Genomic DNA, 16,208 nt, shown 5'->3' on the forward strand with positions numbered 1-16,208 from the left:
TAAATATGCCAAAAAAACTAAAGAAAAACCAAAACTAAAGAACTAAGAGAAGATATAAAGATGATGTCCAGCAGCATAGAAAATATTAATAAAAAGATAGACATTGTATAAAGAGAACCAAATATAAATTCTGAATTTGCAAACACAGTAACTAAAGTGAAAATTTCACAAGAGGTGGTTAAGAGTAGGTTGGAACAGGCAGAAAAAAATCAACAAACAAATATACATAGGTCAATTGGATTATCTATTCTGGGAAACAGCAAGAAGAGGATAAAGAAAAATGAACAGAGCTTCAGAGACATAGGGTGCCCCATGAAGCATACCAACTTACATATAATTGGATTCTTAGAAGGGGAGGAAAGAAAAAGACATTAGAAAAAATAATAGAGACTTTGATGAAAAACATTGATTTACACATCCAGGGTACTCAATGAGTTTAATCAGGGAAAACACAAATCTTGGATGACTAGACACATAACTACACTGTCCAGATGCAAAGAGACAATCCTGAAAACAAGGGAGAAGTGACTTCTATACAAAGGATCCTCATCAGAAGCCATGGAGGCTAGAAGGTTATGGGATGACATTCAAAGAGCTAAAAGTAAATAACCATCAAATGTTAATTCAATACCCAGCAAAACTATCCTTCAAAAATGAACATGACATTAGTGCACTCCCAGATAAAAGAATTCATCAATGGCAAGTCTGTCTTACAAGAAATTATAAAAAGTCCATCAGGCTGAATTGAAAAAGTAATAGCAACTCAAATCTACATGAAGAAATAGATGCTAATACAGGTAACTATATGGTTAAATACATGACAGTATATTTGTTCTTAAGTCTTTTTGTCCTAAGAGACAACTGTATAAAACAGTAATTACAAATCTGTGCTAAGGGGCACAAAATAAAAAGTGGGTATGACAACAGCACAAAGGATGTGGGAACAAATTTACATAGGAACAAATTTTTTTGAAATTCAGTTGATTCAAATCTAAACAGGTTATAAATTTAAAATGTTAATAAAAATCACCAGAGAAACCAGTAAGAATTATCTTTAAAGTATGTATAGTAAAAGCTACAAAAAGGGAACTAGTAAAATGGCACAGTAGAAAAATACTAACACCAGAAAATGCATGGAAAGAATGTAAGAATAGAGGGACACAAAGACAGAAGGCATAGAAAATAAAATGGCAGCCTGAAATCCCACTGCATCTGTAATTACAATAAATATAAGTGGTTTAAACACTCCACTTAAAAGGTAGATGTAGGAAAATGGGTAAATATCATAGTCCAAATACCTGTAGGAGAAACACTCCCCCTTTTTTTTCAGTACTGGGGAATGAACCCAGGGCCTTTGCACCATGCTACATCACCGGCCCATTTTCATTTTTTATTTGGGACAAGATGTCACTAAATTACCCAGGCTAGCCTGAAACTTGTGATCCTGGCTCATCCTTTCAGTGCTAGGACTGTAGACACTCTATCACCATGCCCAGCTATGAATTAGATTTAATGATAAAATATGTTTATAGTAGTAGGTGAAAAAAAGATATACCATACAAAAATAGACCTGGAGTCAATACCAGACAAAATAGTCTGTATCTTTAGATAAAAATTGCGACTAGAGACAAAGACATTATGTAACTAGAGGATCAGTCCATTAAGAAGACGTACACCATATGTATACCTAATAACAGAGGCCCAAAATGCATGAAGCAAAAAAAAATTGGAAGATGAATAGACAATTCAACAATAATCATTGTTCACTTCAATGCCTCACTTCCAGTAATGGATAGAATAAGACAGAAGGTCAGCAAATAAGTAGAAGATTTGAACAATAGTTTAAGCCACATATACCTAGCAAACAATTGTAGAACACTCCACCCAATGATGGTAGAATGTACATTTCTGGGGTAAGTCATTAAATATTAATATTTTAAAGGAATAGAAATCATACAAAGTATGCTATCTGGTCAGAGTGGAATGAGATTACAAGTCAGTAACAAAGAAATTGGGAAATTCACAAATATGTGGACATTAAGCAATACAATCCTAATTAACCCAATGGGTCAAAGAAGAAACACAGGAAAAATTTGAAAGTTCCTTGATATTATTGAAAGTGAAGACACAACATACCATAATTTAGGAAAGATACTGAATCAGCATTTAAAACACAATGTATAGCTATAAAATGCCTATGTTGAAAAGTTTCAAATTAATAGCTAGCCTTCAACCTTAAGAAACTAGGAGAAAATAGTAAATTAAAAGTAAGCAGAAGAAAGGAATAGTAGAAGTTAGAGTAAAAATAAATGAAGTAGTAAGAATAATAGAGAAAATAAGTGAGACAAAAAATTGGTTCTTAGGAAAAGATCAGCAAAAGTAACATAACCCTTAGCTATACAAGGAAAAAAAAATAGAGGATACTCAAATTACTAAACCAGGCTTGAAAGATTACTACCAATATTACAGAAACAAAACAATTATAAGGGAATTTTTGTGTCCACCGATTAGGGACTTTAGATGAAATTGGAAAAGTTATAGAACCAACTCAAGAAAATTTAAAAAATTAAACCTGACAACAAATCAACTTTATTTTAAAACAACAAAGCTTTCTACAAATAAAAGTCAAGGAAGAAATATCTTCATTGGCAAATTCTACCAAACATTTAAGGAATATTTAAAAAACCAAAAGAGGAGAATACGCTTCCCAATTCATTCTCTTGGGCCAGTGTTACCCACATGACAAAATCAGGAAAAGAAAAGAAAGTTATAGCCCAATGTCACTTAATATCAAATTAATGCAAAAATTCTCAACAAAACACAAAACTGAATCCAGCAACTTATAAAAAGGATTTTACAGAAAATCATTTACCTTGAGAACACAAAGTTCAACATAACAAAAATTAACATACGTATTATTAGAGCGAGTGACAAAACAACATGATCTTCTGATGAACGGAAAGCATTTAACAGCTGACAAAATCTGACACCCTTTCTTGAGGAAAACATTCAAAAAAACTAAAAATGGGAGAACCTCAACAACCTGCAAAAGGACATTTATGAAAGAAATGATAGCTAATCTCAGCACTTTGGGAGGCTAAGACAGGAAAAAGACAAGTTCAGGCTCAGCCTGGGCGATTTAGCAACTTACTGAGACTCTGTTTCTCAAAATAAAAAAAGACGAACACTAAATTCACTCCCCAGTACTGCAAAAAAAGGAAGGCAGAGAGGAAAGGAGGGAGGAGAGGGGGGGAAAAAGGGAGGGAGGAAGAAAAGGAGGGAGGGAAAGGAAAAATGAAGGAAGAAAAAAGGAAAAAGAAAAAAAGAGAGAAAAAGAAAGAAAAGGGTTAGGGATATAGTGGTAGAGTGCTTGCCTAGCACACACAAGGCCCTGAGTTCAAGCCCCAGTACCAGAAAGAGAAAAAAAGAAAGAAAAGACCACAGCTAATATATGGGTGGTGATGAAATCCTGTCAGCTTTCCCCACTGACGTAAGGAATAAAACAAAGGTACCTCTCTTATGCCTTCTGTTCGTCTTTGTTCTGAAGGTTCCAGCCAGGGCAATAGACAAATTGAAAAAATAAAACAGCATCAAGATTGGAAAATAAGCAAAACATATTTCCAGATGACATGATCTTATATATAGAAAATATTAAGGGATTCACAAAACTATTAAAGCTGATAAATAATTTGACAAAGTCTCAGATAGACTATTATATAAAAATCAAGTGATTTGTATACATTGGAATGAAAAACCCAAAAGGAAATTAAGACAATTGCAATAGTATCAAAAAGGATAAAATACTTGGGAATAAATTGTTTAAAAAGAAGTCAAAATATACACACTAATCACAAATATCACTGAAAAAGCTAAAGATAATAAATATATATAAAGAAATTCCATCTTTATATATTAGGAGACAGTGTTAGGATGGTAACACTTTCTAAATTAATAAATGTGATGCAATCTCTATCAAAATACCAGCTGCACTTTTGGCAGAAGTCAACAAACTGATTCTAAAGCTATTGTAAAAATACAAGAGGCCTTGAATAGCAAAATAATCTTGAAGAAAAGTATAGGATTCACTATTCCCAATTTCAAAACTTACCGCACAGCCACGGTAATTAGGACTACATGGTACTGACATAAGGATGGACACAAAGTCAAATAGAGTTAAGATTACAGAAATCAGTCATTACATTTACACTCAATTTATTTTTGACAAGGGTTCCAAGACAACTCAATGAGGAATGTGCAGGTTTTTAAGTAGATAATGCTAGTGTGACAGTAATATGCAACAAAATGAAATGGACCCTTAATTCACATCATATGTAAAAACTGTCTTGAATGCACCATAGACTGAAAATATAAGAACTAAACAATAAAGCTCTTAAAAGAAAATGTGGGCATGAACCTTCATGACATTAGACTAAGGAATAGTTTCTTAGATATGACACCAAAAGCACCAGTAATCAAAGAAAATATAAATTTAACTTCATCAAAATTTTAAAATGTTGTGTCTTAAAAGACACTGACAGGAAAGTAAAGTGACAACTCACAAAATGGGAAAAAACACTTTAAACGTATTTGATACGGATCTAGTATCCAGGACATAGAAAGGACTCTTACAACTCAATAGTACAAGTTAAAATTCCAGATAAAAGTAGACAGGGAATTTTAATAAATATGTTTCCAAAGAAGATTGGATACAAATATCCAAACAGCATATGAAAAGGTGCTCAGCATTATCCATCAAGATGCAAGTCCAAATCAGGAGGTGCCACCTAACATCTACTCGAATGACTGTTTTTTTAAGGTGGTCAATAATAAGTGTTGACAAGAATGTGGAAAAATTGAAACCCTCAGGTACTGCTGATGGGAATGTGTGAACTACGTAAGGCTGGCTCAGCTGCTGTAGAAAAGAGCCTAGCATTTCTTTAGATTGTGAAATTGAGACCATATAACTACCAATTCCACACCCAAGGACCTAAGAGAATTGCAAACATGTTCAAAAACTTGTACATGAATTTTCTTAATAACCAAAAAGTAGAAACAACTCTAATGCCCACCAATGGATGATGACTAAGCAAAATGTGGTATATCCATGTGATGGAATAGTATCCACACTACACATGTGCTGCACATGACACATGCTACAACGTGGATGGATCTTGAAAGCACTTTGGCATAAGAAGGTCATGAAAAGAGCTGTGTTTTGAACTACTACTGTTGAGTGTTTTACATCCAGAAAGGCAGTTGGTAGGTAGGTCATCCTAACAGGGAAAATCTGCCCTCTTTTATTTACTGTGCATATATTTCAGTCTCCATCTTCTTGTAGGAATTCTCTATGCTGTATCTGTTCATATAGTTTTTAACTCGAAGAGCCTTTTTCTTTCTTTCCTTTCCCCCTACTCAGTACTGAGAATCAAACCCAAGTGAACTCTACCACTGAGCTACATCCCTTGCCCTTTATATTTTTATTCTGAAATAGGTTTTCCTTAAGTTGTGTAGGCTGACCTCGAACTTACAATTCTGTGTGCTCTCTAGTAGTTGGATAAGGAGCCTTTTTCTGTTTAGAGAAGCAATTCTGCAGTCTAGAGGAAAAGCATGAAGAAAAAGCTTTAAAATTCCACTAATCCTCCCCCAGTTTTTGGTGATTATTTGTCTAGCTTTTCACTCTTTTAAAATGGACACACTTTTAAAATGTGGGTTTACTTAAATGGCATTTTGCATGCACAAGTTTTCTGTTTGTTCTGTCATGGTACTGGGAATTGAACCCAGGAAGCACTGAGCTACAGCCACATCCCTTTGTATTTTGAGACAGTGTCTCACTAAGTTGTCCAGGCTGGCCTTGCACTTGGGATCCTCTGCCTCAGCCTCCCAAATCACTGGGATTGCAGGGATATGCCACCACACTCAGCCCGAGCACAGCTTGTAACCTGCTTTCTTCACCTAGTATATCCTGAAAATCCTTAGCAAGTCACTGTATGATACCATACTTCTAATAACAGTGTTTAATATATTTTCTACTTATATACATATTTAACAATTTTTAATTAATTTTTTCATTTCTATTGTATTTGAAAATACCAATTTTTCCAGTTTCTTCTGCGTAGTCCCAATTTATGTGAGAAAGCAGATGGGAGATTAATTCTTTTATTAGCAAGTATCAGATTGCTACTACTGCTATAAACCACACATTACCAGTTTAGCTCTTTTCAACCAGAGTAATCTTGGAAAACTTTATGCTTTTATTTAATGTCAAATTCATTTGTGACTAGAACCTTAAAATACAATTTAGCTCAAAGTATACTTTTCTATTTGTGTAACTGGGGTGCCACGGCCTTGAAGAGGTTCCAGTCAGGGCTTTCGCAGAGTTATTTCCATTCAGCATATTGTTCCGGGACAACAAAATCAACTGGGGCTTGATCTAGTCAGCTTTTTGCTTAATGTTAAATTCACAGCACTGATTTACAACAGATTCATGGCCACAACATTAATAGTTTGCTTGTTAATCCAGGATTGCTGCAAAAATGAGATGTGGGATCTCACTTTAGTTAAATCCTGCAGCTCAGAGGAAGGTGTGGAGATGCCAGGGCAGCAGCTAGGGAAGAGCTGGCCGCACCCTGCTGGAGTTTCCATGGCTGAGACACAGCAGGCTTAGCACGTAGAGTGATCAGCTTAAGTGGAGAAAAAAGAGGTAGAGCAAAATGGCTGATCTGAATACCACCACTTCAGGAAGAAGGCATTTAAGAATAAATGAGCACAGTTTTATCAGTGCCTATCTTCCTTCACCCTCTTTTGCTTTAACAATATGTCCCTACTTAGTGGGAGAAAGTCCAAATTTAAGCAAAGAAATGTTGTATATTGATTCCCTCGACATTCTTTCTCTGCCTCTCCCAACCACAGCCCTACGGAGTGCCTCGATGTTGCCTGGTACCCATCACTCACCTGCGGGCAGCTAAGACCGGCCTGGGTTCTGCCTCCACGCGCATGGTGGCAGCTGTTCTAAGAAGAATTGGAGTTTGGTGTTTAGAACACAGACTCTGCAATGAGCCAGCCTCTGTTTACCTGGTAGGAAGCTAAACTAAGTGCGTACTTGGAGATGAAGGTGCCCCGTGAAGCTGCGGGTCACTAAAACAAACCCTAACAGAAAAAGAGACCACATAGTTTCAGGAGGAAAGAGCCATGATCCTCTACCAAACAAATCCTGGAGTTGCTGTGCTTGGCAACAGAAGAGACTTGGAGAAATACTGAAAATCACTTTAAAGGTAAACATGGAAATGTGAGATTAAAGAGCAGAATTATCTGATACTACAAATATCAGAAGAAAGCAAGAAATAACTTGATTTTTGCCTGTGCCTGTGGCCACTTTCAGGAGCTGTCTTCACACGCCACCTTCCTTTGGGACACTCTTGCCCAGCTCCGTATCTCGGCACGGATCTCACTGGTGCATCTGACTTGGCATTTACCTCGGAGGGCTGGAAAATTCCTCAGATAGAATTCATCACACCCCGCCCCACCTCCCCCTCGGGCTTCTCGCAGGATCCCTGTGGGCCCCTTTGCCAAACCCGTAGCGTGCAACTGTAGCTCATTTCTCCTTCGGCCCACCCCTCTGCTGTGCTAGATGATTCCTGCTGTTTCTAAGTCAGTAGTTATTGACTTCAAAACCAGGAGTCATGGTTACCATAATTTGCACACTGCATTTCCACATTACCGATCCTAAGATAATCTTTATTTTGCTTGTACAATACAACAAAGAACTTTCCAGAAGACCATTTTCTTGCCATTGTAGCATGCATTTGAAAGCACGCTATCTGGTGCCTTGATTGCTTAAAGTCATCACCAGGGTTGGGTGACACAATGGGTACTTCAAAGGTTTAGCTAAATGACTGCTTGTATTGCTGACCTTCAGCTTCCTCAAAACAGAGTTTTTTAGTGCTACTTGAGCTAGCCAAAGGAACATACAAAGCATTTTCCGTAAGTGATAGCACAGTTCTTCTGAATGAAAGAAAAACTCCAAGTGGATCTAAAGTCTAGGAAGAGAGCCCACCCTAACTAGCAAAACCAGAGCGAATTCAGCACTAGTCAAATCCTAACACTTTTGTAAATTCTCTTTTAAAAACTCCTCCTGATCTCAGTTCGCTTTGTGCATAAGAAAAAGAAATTCGAAGTATAAATAATGAATGCCTACAATAAACACTATACCTATAATAGTGATGACGTTTGTGAAAGCAACCAGCCATGCTTTTAGACTTGTGAAGCGATGTTTTGGCTAGTTTTGGCCTACATAGAGGCTTAAGAACATTCAGACATGTATCTGTTACACGAAATAATCACTTCAGTTCTAAAAATACTCTCCTGCTACTAATTCAATTAAAAAATGCAGCAGGAAAGCTTAATTAAGCTTTCTAGGTTGTTAAAACTCTGCTACCAGAAAGGAAAAAACAACAAAAAAAAACATGTACTAGTCTTAGAGTCCCACAGTCACACGGCAGTAGACAGCAGATACATCACCAGTCTGGAAATGTTAGCACTGAGTCCCTCGCAGGAGATTTTTAGCAGAGAGAACCAAACACCAGGCAGCTGAGCAGGACCGGTTATAGCCATAAAGTCAGCCTTGGGGAGGATAGAACTGACAAGAGGCCAAGTTCCTTCAGGACATTTGGGGCTGGTTGAAACCATCCTACCTCACCTCGCTTTGATGATGGTGATTGATGAGATAAGTTTTAATTTTTCAGCACCTGGAGTTAACAAGGCAGACTTCACAGCATTAAAAACAGCAGAGAAGAAACTCCAACATCCTTTACAGACTGGCAGCGTGTCAGAAGGAACAGCAGGGAGCAAGGCGAGAGGAGACAGTGATCTCGTTCCCTTCCCGGACACCTTCAAAGAGAAAACACAACCTGCGGAAAGGCCGCGGGAGCCCGGAAGGGAGAATGTTCCTGGTGGGCTCCTGGAAGACCCACAGGCAGGGTCTGCTGCCGGCTGAGAGCTAGGAAAACAGCGCCCCCAGGAGACGAGGCTGGGAACCGCGTCCCTCCCCGAGGATATCTTTGAGATCCGCGGGCTTCTGCCCTCTTCCTCTGCCATGCCCTGTAGGGCAGAGGACAGCCGGGTGTGCCAAGCTGCAGAGGACCAGGCGACAGTGACAAACAGTCTCAAAGTTAGAGGAAAATCAAGGCTTTCCAGTGGGCAAAGCAACCAGCCCCAGCCTTTTGACAACACCACGTAACCCGTCAACAATGCTGGGATGATTGGGAGGACCGATGTTTCCACTCGCATTTGTTACAAAAGAAAAGTGATGCCAAAAGACCCTGAGAAGATGTAGTTAATATTTCACACATTGACTGTAAAAGTGTTGAGCTCACAACTCCATTCATTCATTCATTCACTGACTCACAGGCTACATCTCTGTAGCAGCAGGTTCTGTGTGCTAAGGTCTAGGGTGAGCGGTGAGGAGGGGAGAGGAGGACGTGCCTGGCATGTGCTGGGCCAGGGGACCCCAGCGTCACTCAGCATGGCAACTCATGGAGCAGGGCAGGTGGGGCTGCTGAGAGCTGCTAATGCCATTGTGAAGGCGGAGGTACGAAGCATCTTAGGCGGGTTGACATTCTGTCCCTTTTCGATTGAATGTGGCGGAGGGTGGATGCAAGGTCCCCCAGAGGCGGAGGGTGGGCAAAAGGGGGACATGACAATGACTCAGACTCAGCCAGAGCAGAAGTGTGGCGAAATGGACAAAGGAGGGATGGAGGAGAAGTAGGTAGAGTCTGCCTTGGGGTAGCACTTTCTTTTTGTAACAAGTGCTGGAGATGAGGGAGGGTGAGGGGACGGGAGGTACGCCAAGTCTCCAGCCCAGTCTTCTGCTCTCCGCTGCTCTCCATCTCATCATCCACTGCCCCTTTGGTTTTGATCTAGCCCCGTTCTCCTCACCAAAAGAGCATTCTCCCCGCTCCCTCCATATCCTTGTCTCTTCTGATCTGTCCCCACCACTTCTGACGCTGTACCTCTCCCGCATGGCACCCCGGTCCTCCTGTCCTCCCTCTGCAGGGCCAAGCCCCTTCTCCCCAGGGACTCTCCACATGGCCTGTGGGTGTCTCTGGTGCCTCCTTCTGCTGCCTTCCCTCAGCCAGCACAGTCCTCAGGACACTGGGCCTAAGATCTATGCGACCATTGGTCTCCTGCCATCAGTCACAGCTCCCACCCTGGCCTTCAGGGGCTGCCTGCTGCATGTTCAGGCCTGACCACCTCCCCCCGCATCCCCCGCAGGCCTGGCCTGTGCCCTCAGCCCCACAACAGCTCAATGGCCACTTCAGAAAAGGTGCTGGCTACAGTTGCACAATTCTGTAAATAGACTAACAACAGGCAGATTCTACCCTTACAGCAGGTGCGTTTTATGGCATGTAAATTATACCTCAAGAAACAAGCTAACTCAAGAAACCGCTCAGCATTTCTCCTCTCCTCCCCACGACTCCCACCTCCAAACCCGTGCCCTTGTCACCAGGGCCCCACCACCTGCCTCTGCTCTGAGTCACACTGAGTATTCCCTCTGACTAACTTCCCAGGTTCAGAAAGTTTCCACAGTTGGCCAATTCTCACGCACCGGGTATTTCTCAAACCACCTAGTTCTGCCCCTGCTGTCAACACACAAACCCCTCCAGGGCTCACGGGGTCCGTGGTTCCCAGCGTGGACACCTGGAGAGCTTTTGGGTATTTGGATGCTTTTTGGTGTCATGGGATACTAGGGCCTGCTGGCATTAGTGAGTGAGGAGGGTTGCAGGACAGCATCATAGAGCAAGGCATCCTTGGTCCTATAGGACTTTAGAATGTCCCATCTGCTTGCTGGCATGGAGCAGGAAGTCCACCTGCAGTAGCTTATCCTGGTGCAACTTCCTTCTTATATCAACTTGTTCCTCTGTTTTCATGAGTCTGTTACACAGAATGGCTCCCAATCATACCTTCTTATATTCAGAAATGTTCCTATCTTTATGCCAGGAACTGATCACTTCTCTATGTTTGGATGATGCCCTTTTACTTACGGACATGGGTTAGATGTCATGGTTGTGTCGCTTAGGAGCTACCTGGGACCTGACCCCTTCCTCCTGAGAGAGGGGCTTCCCCTGAACTTGACACCCCTCTAGGATGGGATTTCTCTGAGACTTTCCTGGGCCAGGGTCTCCAGTTGCCAGACAGCTGGCATTCCCAGACAACTCCTGCCCAGAGCTGGCACCACAATCCAGACTTCCTGGCACCAAGCAGCCTGGGTATTCCCCCTGTGTCAGGCCTGCTTTCTTACACAGGAGCTAAAAGGGGAGAGGAGCAGAGTGGGAAGCACCCCTTGGAATATCCTCACTCTGGCATGCAGGAGAATGAGGGTCCTGCCTCTTTCTCTCTGGTTGGCCATGGCTTTATAAGCAGCTATGTCCCCAGTAAGGCCCATTCCTTTTCTGTGCCAGCAATGGCTCAGACTCTACCCCAAGCATTGCGAGCATACAGGGCCACCCTGTGTTTATTCTTGGCCCTCAGTCAGACTTCTTCAGACCTCTTCCCTTCCACTGATCAGCAGCAAGCTCTCCCCTCCTCCACGCTTCTGAAGTTTGATTTGTAGCTCGCCAAAGATTTCCATCACCACTTCCTTCCTTAGTACGAGAGCTCCCTTTCTCCTCTCAGTACTTCCCACACAGTAAGTGAATGCAGGAGTGAGGTTTGGGTTCTATCAGTCTAGAAATATTTATTGAGTACTTATGATCTCAGGATGCTATTCTAGGCCCCACAGAGCAATATCCAAAGACAGTTCTTTACTATCTTAAATAGGATTTCTTTCTGTTAAAGAAAAACTCTTCAACAACCCTTGTTAACACCTGGACTTTATGCTGGACCATTGCCACGGGCACAACCACTGCAGTGGGACCTTCAGTGGTCAGAGCATTGTGACAGCTCCAAATACTGCTTGGGTAGGTGCAAATTTATAGGCAGAAAGCATACCAGGGTCCGTAGATGGGAAACTACCAAGAGGAAACACAAGAGAAAAGAGGAATACTGGCTACACCCACTTAACAGGATTCTGGCTGCAAGGGCCTGGGTGATCTGAAGGCAAGTGGAGGATGAGGAATTGATCAGATATGGAGGGTGGTCAGACAAACTGGCTCAGCTGTGTTCTTTGCCAAAACTGGATTTTGTCAGTAAAGTGCAGTGGGCCCAGAAGGTTGAGGAGCCAAACTAAAGCTTGGTCAAGAGGGACGTCTTTGTGTATCTATATGTGATGTACATAGGCCATGCACTGGAGATGTTCAGTGTATTCGTTTGGAAGGAAAGATGTTAGAAAAAGAGAACAGAGGGAGGGAAAAGCCCGTGCTTGTAATTGAACAAGGAGAAGCACTGTTCAGTTCTGCTATTTGCCCCAGGTGGGGCCATTGTGACACGACGGGTGGAGCCCAGGAGTCTGGGCACTGGCCAAGCGGTCCTCTCCAGGAAAACCCTCTGTGGGCTTGATGGAGCCCCCCTTGAACGTCCCCTCAGGACTCTGCTGTTGGATTGGAGAAAGCAGTCCACGTTGAGAGGAAGAGTGGGATCTATTCATCCACTGGGATCCTCTGTCTCTACTTTCTTAGATGGTGGGAGGGGTTGCATCTGGATCGCACGACAGAATGAACCCTAAACTGTCACTGCTCTGGGGACGCTCCCAATCTCACCACCATGGAGAGAAGGAAGAGGCTCTGTTTAGAAGAAACAGAGCCTTGGGAAAGGGGACACCCCTGAAGGAGACCAGACTCCTGTGTAATTCCAAACATCAAATGCCCCTCCAAAATGAATGAATGAACTCAGTGCTGAGGACTTCAGTCCAGTAGAGTGAAACGTGGGGGCTTCTGCTCACAGACTCTATGCAGGTCCACCGTGCCCTTTCCTTGCAGGGAAAGAACATAGCTGTGGCTGCTCCTGGAGAAGATTCCCTGGACCTTTATTCTCCATGCTTCTCCAGCAAAAATTGCCACAGCCAGCCAAAGCACCCTAGGCCACAGTGTGGCTGGAGTAATTGAAGGTGATGAGGTCAGAGGGCACAGGGCACCTCCACTCATTACTGGGAAAGGAGAAAGTATAGATGTGATGTTGTCAGAATGATGACCTGCACACACCTTGCAGATATAAAATGATGGCATTAATATGTCTTCTTGCTCCTACAAATAACTCTTCCATCTAACAAGAACCAAATAAGTTGTCCTGGTGAGGGGCATTCTGTTGGCCTTCCAGGCCCCAAGGTTTGTGGGAAAAATTTTTATCCCTCCTCAGAAAGCAGTGGCCATTCTTCCAGGTGCACCCACCTGGGCTTATCAGGCTTCTGGGCTCCTGGCCAGCTGCTGCTCTGTGGCTTAGATGCACCAGGAGTAGTGTCTTAAAAATAAAGACTCCTCCCTACTGAAGATCAGAAACAGACTTAATGAGAGTTCTTCGGATGAGACAAAGAGCAGATTCAAGATGTGGATCCCAATCCTCTACCCAAACCCAAGCTAGACACTCACAAGTGTTCATGAACTCCAATTATCCTTCTCCGTCTCTCAGGGCCCACCCTGCAGCCTCAGATCGGTGCATCTCTGACCCTCCAGGTGGACATCTAGGAGTCTGCACAGCTGGATGCAGCAGAACTGGGAAGATGAAGCACAGACCCAGGCTGCCTCTTTCTCTTGCCCGATAAGGTGAGCTGCTGTCTGGGTCCTTCCCTGGATGCCCCTGTCACTCACACATCTGTCAGTATCAGAGCCAGCAAACCCAAAGGCGTGTGTGGAAATCCATCCCCCAGGGATACCCTCCCCAAGTTGTTCACCCCCAGCTGTGGTGGGACCTTGAGCAGCATGAGGCCAGATGTGGGGAGTTTAAGAGCAGAGTGTATCCAGCCACAGGCCAGTGATGCTCAGAATGAGAGGAGACAGAGCTCAGAGCCTCATCGGGGCTCTGCCGGGACCCTTTGGTGTCTGCCCGCCCTCCACCTAAAAGATTTTATCTGCCTGGGAAACCTGCATTAATTAACAACTACTTTATGGCCCCACTTTTCTTGATCAAAGTATATATATCCTTCAACAAAGCCTCGGGTCAGGCTGGCAGTCTCTGGGGAGACGCTGCAGATCCCACCTGTAGCAGGTGTGCTGGTGGTGGTGCAGCGCCCTCATCTCCATGCTATGCTTCCAGGCCCTGCCTCCCCTTTGCTGGCCTCCTGGATCTGGGGCTCAGGTGTAGAAGGCTCCTCTGAGCTTTCATGACCCAGTGCAGAGCCAGAGAACTGCAGAAGCTGCAGAATGGAGGCCTGAGCCATTCTGTGGGCTGAGGGGGACTGGGGAAGTGCCACTCCCCAAGTCTCACCCATGAGGCACCCTACAGTCTACTGTCCCCAAAGTCCACAGGCACCCTTTGCCTTGTTTCCTGCTTTTGGCAAAGAGATACTACTAGGATTTTTCTGAGGAATAGTGGAATGTGCAAAGTATATAGATATATAAAGCATATATAAATATACAAAATACTTCCTGACTAAGCCTCAAAAGAATACCTTCCCCCACTAACCAGATCCTCCTCCCCTGCTGCCTGCCTTTCCCTCCCCTGGGTTCTGCTCATTCTTTATTTCTGTGTCTCCGGGGCTGGATGAGGTGAGGGAAGAGCGAGAGTGGTACAGGGAAGCCCTTCTCCTGTCCCCAGTCCGATTCACTCCCCAGGGCCTGATTCCAGCCTCCACCCCTCGCCTGCCAGGCCTGTGGCCTCCTTTCCTCTCCCTGTGGCTCGAGGCCCAGTTTTGGAGACGTTTGGCTGGCATGCACATCTAAGTGCTGAGACAAGTTACTTGCATGCCTTTAAACGCAAAACAAGGTCACACATCAAACTGCATCTCCTATGCAGGCAGGCCTCCACTCCCAGCCACCCGGGAATGACGTGCAAAGGATAAAAATATTAGTGGTGGGGCTAAGACTGCCCCCAGCCCAAGTTCCAGCCCCTTCCTCATTGATCGTGGGCTGGAGTCTCCGTTTATTTTTCATATGTTTGCACGTATATATAAATTCTATACCCTGGCTGGGGATAGAGTCCCACGATACAGTGCTTGCCCACCACGGGTGTGGCCTGGGTTCCATACCTAGTAGCAAACACACACGCACACACACACAAGCAAGTATAATGCTATACTATACATTCTACATAGTACAGTATTAGATTCTATATAGTACGATTGTGGGCACCGTACAGATGCAATCATGCTCCAGCTGTCTTTTTTTTAATCCAGTGTGACACTGCTGAGATGGAGCCACGGTAAGTTTTGCCCATGCCACTCCTGGACACCTGCTTGCTACCTGCACTCCTCAGAAATGACAGCACATGCTGCCTCCGGGGCTGGCCAAGGGGTGCTTTCCTTCCACATCACATCACGATCACTTTGGTGATCACCGAGAGAAATAGCAAGGCACATTTACCCGATTTTACACTGAGAGCTGCATGCTGGCTCAGGGAGGCAGTAAGGCTTTCAGTACAAGCTGATGCACAAGTGATGCTGCTCCCCAGTCTGGTGGTACCGTTGGTACCCTGACAAGTCCTCAGCACTCATGCTGGGAGGCTGCACAGGCATCCGGGGGTCCAGGCCAGGCTGGAGATTGTAGCTCCTGTTTCCCCAGCTGCTCGAGAGATGCTGCTGCCAAATGGTAAACACATGTTTAATCTGTGCTCGTCGAAAGCATCGCTAGGAACATGGATCTGACAGGCAGCATGGATTTCACACCACCGTCCACCTGATCAGCGGGACCCGCTTGACAGGAAGCTGGTGCCACTGTAAGTAGCAACCCCCCACGGGGGTCTTGTCAGGGGGGTACTTGGTGCCAGCCCGGGTGCTGTGCAAGAGGCTGTGGTGCCAGCAGGGACGTGGGGGAGCCTGGTGCTGCACCTCACTTCCCAGGACAGAGCTCTGTCTTCACAGAGGGCTGTTTGCTAAGACGTGAGTCATAAAATATCAAAGTGACAGGCACCAAACCCATCAGTTTCCATAATTCCCAAAGACCCAGGGAGCCTTAGGCAGGTGGCCCACAATAGGGGAACCTTCCTCTCTCTGCAGCAAGTAAAGTGTGTGTGGGGGTTTCCTCCCCCTCCTCCCTACCACAGTACTCATCCCTCTCCCTCTCCCTCCCCCTTCCTCTCTCCCTCCCCCCTTCCCTTCTCCTTCCCCCTCTCCTCCTTTCTCCTTC

This window comes from Chinchilla lanigera, unplaced genomic scaffold, assembly GCF_000276665.1.
Source record: "Chinchilla lanigera isolate Chin_1 unplaced genomic scaffold, ChiLan1.0 scaffold00015, whole genome shotgun sequence".
In the NCBI taxonomy this organism is placed as follows: domain Eukaryota; kingdom Metazoa; phylum Chordata; class Mammalia; order Rodentia; family Chinchillidae; genus Chinchilla; species Chinchilla lanigera.